Source organism: Symphalangus syndactylus, chromosome 4 (genome assembly GCF_028878055.3).
Source record: "Symphalangus syndactylus isolate Jambi chromosome 4, NHGRI_mSymSyn1-v2.1_pri, whole genome shotgun sequence".
NCBI lineage: Eukaryota > Metazoa > Chordata > Mammalia > Primates > Hylobatidae > Symphalangus > Symphalangus syndactylus.
In genome coordinates this window covers 114,938,340-114,951,326 of record NC_072426.2, presented here as the reverse complement: position 1 = coordinate 114,951,326, position 12,987 = coordinate 114,938,340, and the positions used below count along the sequence as shown (strand labels likewise).

Sequence of the window (12,987 nt, the reverse complement as noted above, 5' to 3'; positions counted from 1 at the left end):
GAAAAAAAGACAGAAGCTTTTCTTACAGAAGTATAAATTATAAAAAGTACCAAATGAAAATTTGAGAACTAAAAAACCAAAATATCTTAAATAAAAATTATATTGGATTGGCTCAAGGGCCAAAGGAAGATGACAGAGGAAAAAGTAAGTGAGCATCAACAGAGATCATTAGAAATTTGTCCAATCTGAAGGACAGAAAGAAAACAAGATTGAAAATAAAGGAAACAAAGAGAATCCACAGCCACCAGTACTGCTCTGAAAAGAAAGCTGAAGAGAGTTCTTCAGGCTGAAGGAAAATGATACTAGAGAAAAACATAGAACTTTAAGAATGAGAGAACAGCAACAGAAATGGAAAATAACTGAATAGACCGATTTTCTCCTCCTAAAGTCTTTAAATATGTATGAGTGTTGAAAGCAAGATTTACAACACTGTCTGGTTGGGTTTCTAATGTTCTAATATAAAATACGATTATAACTACATAAGTAGGAAGAGAAAAGGGAACTAAATTATTAAAAGGTATTTATATTTTATTGGAGGTGGTAAAATATTAACTCATTAGTCTGTGAAAAGCTAGGTATGATTAATGTAAACTCTATAACAAATACTAAAAAAATACAGGAGACTTAACTAAAAATCCCAAGAGATTAATTAAAATAGACGAATATAAATATTCAAACAATCAAAAAGAATATAAGAAAGGGAGAACAGATAAACAAAAACACAAGGAAAACAGAAAACAAATAACATTTTGAAAACATTTAAACCTATATCAGATTTTACCAATAATTACCTAATATGTAAAGGGTATAAACATACCAATTAAAAGACAGAGATTGTCAGATTCGATATTAATAAAATGTAAGACCTAACTATATGTTGTCTATAAAAAATTTACTTAACAGCCATGATATAGATAGCTTTGAAATGCAAGGAAAATGTGCACCACACAAACACTAAAACTCATATGCTAATATCAAAGTTCACTTCAGAGCAAAGAAAGTTACCGGGATTGAAGGAATAAAGAGAGATATTACATAATGATAAAAGGGTCCATTCATAATAAAATGTACAATCCTAAATGTGTAGGCATGTAACTATGGAGCTTTAAAATACATGACGTAAATACGAATGGAAATTAAAAAAGAAAAATATCCATAATTATGATTGGAGACATAAACATTATTTCTCTACAATTATTAGAACAAGTAGACAAAAATTCAGCAAGGATATAAAACCCAGAACATTATCAATCAATTTGACCTATTTGACATTTATAGAACATTCTGTCCAATAATAGCAGAATACACATTTTTAATTGCAATTGAATATTTAAAAACATGGACCACATTCTGGCACTATAAAAAAGCAAAACAAACAAACAAAAATCTTAACACATTTAAAAGAATTGAGATGATGTGAAATGTTTTCTGAGAAAAAAGAATTAAACTAAATATCAAATATGCAAAGATATTTAGAAAATCCCCCATATATGTGGAAATTTTAAAAACACACCTGAATGATCCATGGATAGAAGTAGAAGTCTCAAAATAATTAGAAAATATTTTTAAGTGAACTGAAATGAAAACAAAATATATCAAAATTTGCGGAATATAGCTGAAACAGTGCTTTGAGAAAAATTTATAACATTGAATGCTTACATTAGAAAAGATAACAGGTGTCAAACAATCTTAAGTTTACACCCAAAATGGAAAAATCGGAAAATAAAAACAAAATAAGCAGAAGTAAGGAGAGTGTTTACCCTCTTTGTTGCAATAAGATTCTTCTTGTGTTACTCATGTTTTTCCCTCATATCTGGAACTTACTGGAACCATTCTGTATTCATTATTGACACATAAAAAATAGCATGAGTTCATTGTAAAAGATAGTAAAGATTACTTTGAAAAGTAAAATCCATTCTAGCAGGGTAGGAAGTTTTCAGGGTAATCAAATGTTCACAAAACTGGGTGCCTTAGTGTCTAAAAGTATGAGTGTCTTAGTAAGTCTTCAACTATTGAGAGTAGAATGTTGTAATTAATAAAATATTTAAACTGTTCTATACTTGACTATGTTCCATGATCCAGACTTTAAAAAAAAATTAAGCAATAAAACTTTCCTTTATCCAGGGCCAGAAAGATAAGAGAAATAGAGGTTTCATTATGATATTTTGCTCTTGTGGTATTTGTGCTTGAAGGACTTTCCGAAACTTAACCCCTCAAGACAATTCGCCTTGGCTTCATGACACATAAATAAGCCATCTTGAGGGATAAAAATTTATCGGATTTTAAACATCTGTCTTTATTAAGAGAAATCATGTTAAAGAAAAATATCCCAGCCTTCATAAATAATTATATTCCTGAGTTTTAATCTGCACAGTTGAGAATTCTACTTCACTATACAGCAAAAGCATCTCATAACCAGGTTGTTTTTAAGACATGATTGAAAAATTGTATATCCATTATTAAATTTCAACCCAGCTTTAAAATTTCTTTTTACAATGTTGTTATTTCATTTATTTATACATTCCTTCATGCACAAATACATCTTCAGTAACTGCAATATAAGTCACTGTTTCTATTATCAGTAATAAAGAAGATGTCAGTATAATGAAAAAGTTAAGTCAATACTTAATAAAGTATGGTGAATGCTGTGTTATGTGTAGGCATGTGGGTACTGGGAAGCATGTGAAAATAACTTGTATCCCAGAGGAGGTGGGTCAAGGAAGACTTCTCAAAAGAGCTATTGAATTTGAGTTTTTATAAGATGAAAAAGATTTCTCCAGGTAAAGAAGCTTGAGCAGGCCATTCAGCGATGATAGAGAAATGCATAAAAAAGACACTGAAGTTTATGAAGCCAGAACTTCAGGAAAACTATTTATCCATGGATTGGCAAAGCTAGAGCATCATATGAATTGGGGAACAGCAAGAAATGTAACAGGACAGATAGGCAAACACAAGATCAAGGTATGAAAAATACTAGAATTTTTTCCTGAAGGTCATAGGAGGCACTGAAAAAACATGAACAGAAGGGTGATCTAATCAGATTTATGTTACAGGAAGATGTCTCAGGTGGTAGTGAACAAAAAGGGTAAGCCTGGCAGCCTAGACACTATATTTGCAGTGTTTCAAGTGAGAAATTATTGAAGTCTAAAGGAAGACAATGGCAGTGAGAATGAAGATGAAGAGCTAGATATTGAACTTATTTAAGGTGTATAACTAACAGGACTCAGCACTTGGTTGTATATGACTGAAGATGAGGAATAAAGAAAGCTTGAGGAATGATTCAGCGATGATATTTAGATTTCTGAATTGAGTGCTGGGCTGATGGTGGTTCTTTTTACAGAGTAAATATATGGGTTTGGTGGAAAACATAATGAGTTCAATTTTGCATGTATTGAGTTTGTATTCTGGTGCAGCACTCAAACAGGAGCATCCAAGAGGTATCTGGATATACAGAAGCATATATTTGGACATAAGAAAGCATAAGAGAGAAAACTAGAAAAGAAAGATAAATTATATTTTAATATGTTAATGTCAACATATTTTGAAATATTATGTAAACTATAATTAATATAGTATTAATAAAATATACTATTAATGTAATAATATTATAGTATTACTATAATAACTTATATTAGTGGTAGCAATCTAAATTGGTAGGAAGCCTCCAAGGAGAAATTGCAGAATGAGAGAAGAAGGTAACTAAATAGACAAAACCATGGAAAGCAGAGCAACATATAAAAAATGGGTAGGAAAGGAGAGCTCATGAGGCTGACTTAGTAATACCTAGGAGACATGGAATTCCGGAAGCTAAAGAAAAAATTTTAAGGAGGTTTTGAAAAGACATCAGCTGTGTCAAACACTGCAAAATCAAAAGGATAAAGATTGAGAATGTTGCCATTTAAATTTAGCAACTATGAAGTCATTTCCAAGAGCAGGTTTAATGGAATATTGAGAAAAGAAGCCAATATTGGACACAGGGTGGGGAATATCACACACCAGGACCTGTCATGGGGTTGGGGGAGGCGGAAGGGATAACATTAGGAGATATACCTAATGTAAATGACGAGTTAATGGGTACAGCACACCAACATGGCACATGTATACATATGTAACAAACCTGCACGTTGTGCACATGTACCCTAGAACTTAAAGTATAATTTAAAAAAAAGAGAAAAAAAAAGAAGCCAATAAAGAAAGATGTGATAGCAATATAAAAAAATGGAGATGCAGATGTAAGACTACCCTTTCAAAAATGTGAAGATAAAGCAATAGATATAGTTGTAGTCAGAAGGTGTTGAAAGGTCAGGCATTTGCTTTTAAGGTAGGAGAGACTAAATATGTTTATAGGCTAAAGAACATCAGTGACATAAAGAGAGAATCTCAAGAGAGGCGGTAACTGATGAAGCAGATCTCTGAGAAGGTTGGAGGCAGGAGGCATAAGTAAATACCAGAATAGAGGTGTAGGAATATTTTCTCATTCAAAAGGTAGGTTGAAGGTGGGAGAGGAAACAACTTTTTTTTTTTTTTTTTTTGAGACAGAGTCTCGCTCTGTCGCCCAGGCTGGAGTGCAGTGGCGCGATCTCTGCTCACTGCAAGCTCCGCCTCCTGGGTTCACGCCATTCTCCTGCCTCAGCCTCCCGAGTAGCTGGGACTATAGGCGACCGCCACCATGCCCGGTAATTTTTTGTATTTTTAGTAGAGATGGGTTTTCACCATGTTAGCCAGGATGGTCTCTATCTCCTGACCTCGTGATCCACCCGCCTCAGCCTCCCAAAGTGCTGGGATTACAGGCGTGAGCCACCGCGCCTGGCCGAGGAAAGAAATTTTAAAAATGGGAGAGATGAGTTTCCTTAACCATCTCTATTTTGTGTATGTGTGAATTGGGAGACGAAGCCAACAGTTGACAACGAAAAAGGAGTTGAGGGCCTTAGTGTGAGGGAGAAAGAGCTGACAAAGATCACAAGGGAAATAGGAATAGAAATGCACAGAATAATTACCCAGCGACCTTAAAGACTAACCTGCGATTAGAGAATTTGTAGTTGCATTAACTCATTTGTTTTTGTTTGTTTGTTTTTACTCTAGTGATGCTCAGTAGCCTAGAAGAAATTGCTGATAACATAAGGTATGAATGCTTTGGGTACAAAGGTTTTCTTGGTATGTGCAACAAAAGAACAAGGGGACAACTGATTAAAGTATTAGGGAAATATTTCCATCAATACATTCATTTTCCACAAATTTCCCCAAGTTGTATGTTTCTTGAAACATTAACACCAAAATATTACCAACTCCCTTTCTCCGCATGCCTGAAATGCCTGACAAGCTTTCTAACCATAGAGCTATATTAGAGAATTTCATAATTAACCCCAACATATGATTTAACATTAACTCAGCACTGGTACAGCACAGTAAGCAAGCTCCCTTCTCCATTTCTGTATGAAAATGTGTAGACAATTTATTCAGAGGCTTCATGTGGTCTGTGAGTCTTGATGATGATAGCCATCCATGGCCATTGAGAGGAGTTCACAAAAATAGTGACAATTTGTTCTGGTACCTTTGCAGAAACATTAGACCAGAACAACAGGAGACTAGATTCCCAAGGCCACGCCTCATGACAGAATAGCAGCAAATCAATGGATTGGAAGTCCTAGGGTCATCTAAGGACACCAGCTCAGACGTTAATGACCCCAGGCTCAGATATAAGCCACAGGATTAATTGGTTCCAAGGCCTCTATCCTCGTTTACCATATTTTCATGCGTCTTCAATCAAAAGGGACAGATGGTGACACCACTTTCTAAAAAGGGCCTAACCATTGAGGTATATAAATTATATTATTTCTTTTAAAATCCCTCACTTCCTGAATCACTTTTCATCCCTGTATTTGGTCTCTCTTTTATGGAGACATAGCAGCCTCCGTGGGTCTATTCTGCTATTTGTTTCCTATCTCATGGCTGGCAGTAGCCCTCCTCAAGGACCTCTTAGTAGGCTCACATGACTTAAGACTGCCATAATGTGCCACCTTACTGCAGTCAACTAGATTGCTGAGCCCATCTTCTAAGCTTCAGCCACACCCATGACAAGTTTATCAAAAAAAAGAAATGTGTATTTCTTTTGTCTGCTGCCAGTTGTGTGTGGGTGAGGCCTTTTTGCTATAAGGATTTAGAAATCAGAGGATGTGGGTTTATATTCAATGCACAGTTGCACCTTTAACAGAAAATTATAAGACACAAATTGTATTAATCTTAAGAGTCTTGTGTATCATTCCTTTCTTTTTACTCTCACTAGTGTTCATTTTTTTCCCAAATAATCAGAAGAGGAAAAGTCTACTGAGCTTGAATGCATTTTTACTCTCTCTTGAATGCTTGACTGTTATGTTTTTGGCTGTACCTCCTGTCTCTGTGCCTACAGGCCTGAACACTAGGCTATTAAAAAAATACTAATGTACCTAAGATGCTATAGAATGGTGCCACTGATAGGACCCTATGTTTCAGGAAAAGTCCTTTGTAATCCAACAAATCCTCAATGATCCAGATTATTAAGAGGGAAAGAACAACCAGAAATAGTGGGAAATCAGATTTTGAGAATTTTTTTAAGAAATAAAATTGTATTGATTTTGAGAGTACGGAAACATTTAGAACTTATACTATTGCTGGAAAGTTTATTGAACTAAGCTATTTTTATCATTAGACAAGTTATTTGATGCAAAGATATTCTACTAAACTTCTGAAAATAGCTTTTTCTTCAACATAGTTGAACCCTGCCCCTTCTAATGTAATTACCACTATTAATTTGCTTAAGAATTAAGACAATCTACAAAACCAGCTGAGTTGCTTTTACCCAGTATTCTGGATATATATCCCCACCACCATCACTGCAATGGATTTGAAAGGCCTCTCCTCTTTCATATCACAAGCTTCTGATTCCCACTCTGGGGCAAGTGTATCTGACTAGCGGAATGTGTATGCTCGACCACAATAGCAAGGGAGGCTGGGAGAGCTAGTGTCAGATATTTTTAACTTCAGTTGTGAAGTGCTGACCCTGCCACATAAATTATATTTTCCAAACACAGAACTTTCACATGCTAGTCAAGAGGGTTGACAAGTGCCCTAAATGATTGTTTTGAGGATTAGATTGGTTTTTGTATGCAAAGTGTCCGGTGCAGTGCCTGGAACAACAAAAACGTTAATTATCAGCTATCATAAAATTATATGCACATATATACATGTATAGAATTAATATTAGAATATACATGAAGTATAAAATATAACACTGTTGATATTTATATATGTATATATCTGAGATTATAAATGTGCTCATTCTGTCATAAAAGTCATAGGCATTTTTCAATAGGCAAGAATTTGATGCAGATGCAGATGAAATGGGCATTTCAGGTGGAACTGATGGTTGGAGCTAAACAGTAGTTTTTGATCTTTAATATGTACAAGGATCACCCAGATAGCTGGTCTAAAATTCAGTAAGTGAGAGATTGGCTGTAAGCAACTGCATTTTGAATTTGCACCCCACATCATTTTTATGAATATTAAAGACTTTGAAAGTCACTGTTAGAAATCCTAAGACAAAACTAAATCTTCCCATATCTATATATTTAAGGGAAACACCTTTGAAATCCTGTTTTTCTCATCCTCTGAGAGGCATTAACGTACAGTAAGTCCTCACATTACATGGTTGATAGGTTCTTACAAACTGTGACTTTAAGTGAAACCACATATAATGAAACCAATTTTACCATAGACGTAAGCAACAGTTAAGTTGCTATGGCATATTTCCAGTCACAAAAACATCAACACGCTTCTAAATAAGGACCGAAATACTTCTAATATTAAACATTAAATTAAATGTGAGCTTTACATACATTTAGGAAAGATTAACAGAAACAAATAAGATAATTATTTCGCCGATTATTTTAGTTCAGTGTCACAGGTGGCCGGAGTCCATCCCAGCAGCTCTGGGCACAAGGAAGGAACCCTGAAAAGGACACCATTCCATCCAAGGGCACATTTACACACACACATGCACACACACACACACTCACTCAAATGAGACAATTTAGACACGCCAATTCACATAATGTGCACATTGGGATATGGGAGGAAATCGGCATACCCAGAGAAAACCTACAAAGACATGGGGAGAATGTGCACACTCCACCCCTATGGTGGCCTCACCCAGGAATTAACTTTTTTTTTTCATCAATGTTATAATGAAATGATGTTTTATGAAACAACATCATTTGAGGACTTGCTGTATATCAATTGATATCTTAGATATCAAAGAATATTTCTTTGATCTCATATCACATACTAGATCAAGAATATGTGATATTCTTGATCACATATTCTTCACAGCATGTTACTGTACTGAATACTATAGGCAATTGTAAGAGGACAGAACAATAGCCCTAAAGTAAGGGCCGGAATTCTTATGTGTAAACACAAAGTTGCTGAGTTGTCATGCCTCTTTCATGGTTTTGTCAAGGATTGTGCTGACATCTCTAGCACTTTTCTACCTCTAGAGATGCTCCAAAGATACACCTGGGCTTACCAGGTGAAAGAGATGTTTAAACTGTAGGTGGCTGTAGAGGTTGAATATAAAGAAAGTGCTTTAGTGTACTCTTCCCAGAATCAGGAATAGGTGAATTTCAGATCCTGGCACTGTTTTCTTTTGTTAGAGCCATTTCCATCCTAATTTGTTGGAAGTCACTGCTTTAACACTGGCCTCATTCTGCTGTATTTCATCTAATACCATTGTCAGTGATTCCTTGAGATGTATGATTTTGAACATATCTCTTTCCTCATTAAAGCATTCTTATTTCAAGGCCCAGCTAGAAAACATTTTCTCAGGTTGTCCACAACCAAACTCACTACATCCAAGTACCTCATTGTTTAGGTTCTCTTCACACTTTCATATAAAGCTTATATTAGGTCAGGCGCAATGGCTCACACCTATAATCCCAGTACCTTGGGAGGCCAAGGCAGGAGGATCGCTTGAGACTAGGAGTTCAAGATTAGCCTGGGCAGCACAGGGAGACCCCATCTCTATGACAGTATGTAAATAAATAAATAGTAAAGCTCATATTGCCTGACCATTCTGACATGGATACTCCCCTGGATTCTTATATGCAGGTCGGATCTCACAGCTAAGACCAGAAATTTTTCAGTGGAAATTTTCATTTATCTTCTATTTATTTGACAAACTTTGGTTACCTATTTAAGTATCTGTGTACTAGTTTGGTTCTGTGAACACAGAAGGAAGAAAGCCTAAGTGAATCGCCAAAAGTGCAGCAATCATCAACTCAAGGCTGATGGGCAGCTGGTGCCTACCAGTTTTGTTATTCCTGTTGTTAAATAACCACTACTTCCAAAACTCTGGCTAACTCCCTGCCACCTGGACTGCTCAGTTCTACTCCCAGAGACTCCTCTTAACTTCTTGTAATCCAGCAGATAAAAGATAATCCTCCACCTAGAAGGGAGCTTCACAGACCCCAATATAGTGCTAATGCCTGTCTATGAATGTAGGTCAATAATTATGCCATATCAACTTATAATATTCTATGCAGACACATAAAGTCATGTCTCCTATGAATACAAGCAGTGTTCTTTCTCCTTTCCTAATCTGTATGCATGCTATTCATATTTTTTTCCTGATTGTATTACCTCGTATCTCCAGTATGATGTTTTATAGGAGTGGTGACAGTACATATCCTTATCTTGTTCTTTACAATGCCCTTTATCAGGTAGAGGTCATTTCCCCTGTTCCTAGATTACTGAAGGTTTTTATTGTGCATGAATGTTCAATTTTGTCAAATACATCTTTGACATGTATTGAGATGATCATATGGGTTTTTTTCTTTCTTATGACTGTGTGGTGACTTCATAACGTGTCACCTTGGCCAGGCCAAACTCTTACTCAGAATACATTCTGTGAGTTTCCAGTTGGAGTGGAATATAGAACACGTATTTGCCTGACCTCTGGGAGACAGAAGTAAGGCAGCAGCCATATTATTTCTTTACTTGGAAGTTATAGTTCTGAGAAGCCATCTATAAATCACACTTAACAACGAGGACACATCCTTAGATATGCATTGTTAGGCAATTTTCATCATTGTGCCAGCATCATAGGGTGTACTTACACAAACCTAGATGGCATAGCCTACCACCCCACCTAGGTTATATGGTATAGTCTATTGCTCCTAGGCTACAAACGTGCACCACATGTTACTGTACTGAATATTATAGGCAATTGTAACACAATAGTAACTTTGTGTGCATCTAAACGTATCTAAACATAACAAAGACACATGAAAATGTGGTATTATAATCTTAGGGGACCACCATCATATATGAGGTTCATTATTGTCCAAAACGTTGTTAAGTGGTTCATGACTGTATATATGTCTATACAAAGACATATAAGAGGCAATTTATTATAGGAATTGGCTCATGCAATTATGAAGCCCCAAAAGTCCCATAATCTGCCTTCTGAAAGCTGGAGAATCAGAAAACCCAGTGGTGTAATTTAGTTCAAGTCCAAAGGCCTAAGAACCTGGGAAGGAGGGGTTAGGGGTCCTGAAGCGGGTTGGTTGGGGGAGTTGCTGGTGTAAGTCTGAGGGCCCAAGAACCAGGACCATCAGTGCCCAAGGATAGGAGAAGATGAATGTACTGGCTCAAGTGGAGAGAGTGAATTCACCCTTCCTTTGCCTTTTCATTTTATTCAGGCAGGTCCTCAATGGATTGGATGATGCCCATCCGCACTGGTGAGGGTGAATCTTCTTTGTTCAGCCTATTAATTCAAATGCAAACCTCTTTACAGACACACCCGGAAATAATGTTTTTTCCAGCTATCGGAGCATCCCTTAGCCCACTCACGTTGGGCTGAGCATCACTTATCCCTGAGTATCCCTTAACCCATTCAAGTTGGCACATAAATTTAACCATCACAGAAAGTTATAGTGGGTGTTTTTTTCATTATACACTCTGCTTATCTATGGGCTTCCTTCATTGGCATGGGACAGCAGCCAACCCTACAACTGCATGTATTTTTGCCTGAATTGTCCTTCAGCTTCTCTGACTGATGGCCCGGGTGTGTATTAAACTCCATGTTGAAAGATGCCAGCTTCTTCTGCAGGATACCCACATCATTAGCTGAAGACAGCAAGAAATGATAAGGCTTCCAGATGATTCTCTTGAGCTCCAGCTTCTTCTTCTGTGTTCCAGCTTATTTTTGCTCTTTTCTGCTCTGACATTTTCTTGTTGTCTGCCCTTCAAATTTCAAATTCCAAATTCCAGCATCAGACAAAAAGCAAAGTTTTATGGAGAGTGCTTAACTAGCTCCTAGCTCTACAATTGTGTAAAGGCAAATATATATATGGGAAGATATATCTATATCTGTATTAGATAGATAGATGATAGATGATAGATAGATGATAGATAGATGATAGATAGATAGATAGATAGATAGATAGATAGATAGATAGATAGATAGATAGACAGATAGATAGATGAAACTGTTTCTTTGATGTAACCCTGACCAACACAAAATTTGGTGCCAGGAGTAGTGGTTCCAGAAAATCAGACTCTTAAAGATGAGTTATCTGAATTGGTTCATTTTTTTTCTGTGCTTTTTGGAATTGGTTCTCCAATATGGTTATATTTAAAGTGCTAATGACACTTTTTCCACTGTGGAAAAGGACACCAGTAGTCCATGGCATGCAGGAGCAAAATATTTGCCAAAATTCTCGCCTGCATATACCTGTAGTCAAATGCTTATAGAAGGGCAGATTCTAGATGACCAATTATTTGCTGCCATAGAACATGCTGAAAATAAGAAGAAACATGGAGTTCTTTGGTTGATTGTAAATGAGCTAAATAACTTGAGGAAAGAAAATGATCTCAGGGCTTTAAGCTCCTAGTTCATTTAAAAGACCTGAAAGCATCTATGCCTGCCCTAAAATCCTATATCCCATAACCTATATCGTACCAGCTAACCCCTATAGAAATCTTAGCCTAGGGCCATGTTTTCCAAAAACTGAACCCAAAGTGTAGTTTTTGCATGACTAAATTCCAACAAAAATCAAACGTTTGATGTTATATATTCTATTTGTTAAAGTTAGGGCATTAACGGGGAAGGAATGGGACACTAACAATTGGGATGGGAACAAATGGGCGAATTACAATGGAATTGCATGGTTTGAACCTTGAAATTTAACTTGTGCTCAGCCTTTTTTGCAATAAAAGTAGCCCTTACATTCCTGCCTAAGATAGTCTCTCCCATCTTAGATAAGAGATATAAAATAGTCTCTCCTATCTTAGGCAAGGATGTAAGGGCTACTTTTACTACAAAAAAAAAAAAAAAAAGAGGCTTGCTGAAGAAGTAATAGCCTCCCCTGAGGTAGCTGTCTTTCTCAAGACTACTGATCCTCCTTATAACTTATTCCCATCACCTCTCTTGGCTTCTGGACCTAAAAATAGAATCACATCTCAGCAGGTTCCAAAGAATGAGATCCAAAGCATGACTCATATAGAAGTGCAATACACACCAAATGACTTGTATCATTTTGCCAATTTGTACTGATAAAAGCCTGAGGAATATGTATGGTAATATATCTTAAGAGTGTAGAATCACAGTGGAAGAAATAAAAAAATAGATGAGGCTGAATTGATTAATGTAAGTTCACTACACAAAGGTTGCATATTCACTTACTTGGTCTGTGCAGAAAACAGATGGGTCTTAGAGAATGACAGTAGATTATAATAAACATTATCAAGCAATTGCAGCTGCTGTTCCAAATGTGGTTTCATTACTGGAGCAAATCAGTGCATTCTTGGGTATCTGCTATGCAGCTATTGATCTGACAAATGGTATTTTTTCTCTACTTGTTAATAAAGATCATCAGAAGTAATTTGTTTTCAGCTGGCATGGCCAGCAATATACTTTTACTGTCCTATCTCAGGGCTATCTCAACTCTCAGC

General features: G+C 36.3%; 1 protein-coding gene across 2 annotated transcripts in view; it reads right to left on the bottom strand.

The window, feature by feature from the left end:
- Nucleotides 1-12,987, bottom strand: part of IL15 (interleukin 15) — a 376,963-nt gene that overhangs the window by 271,475 nt on the left and 92,501 nt on the right. The window lies entirely within an intron of this gene.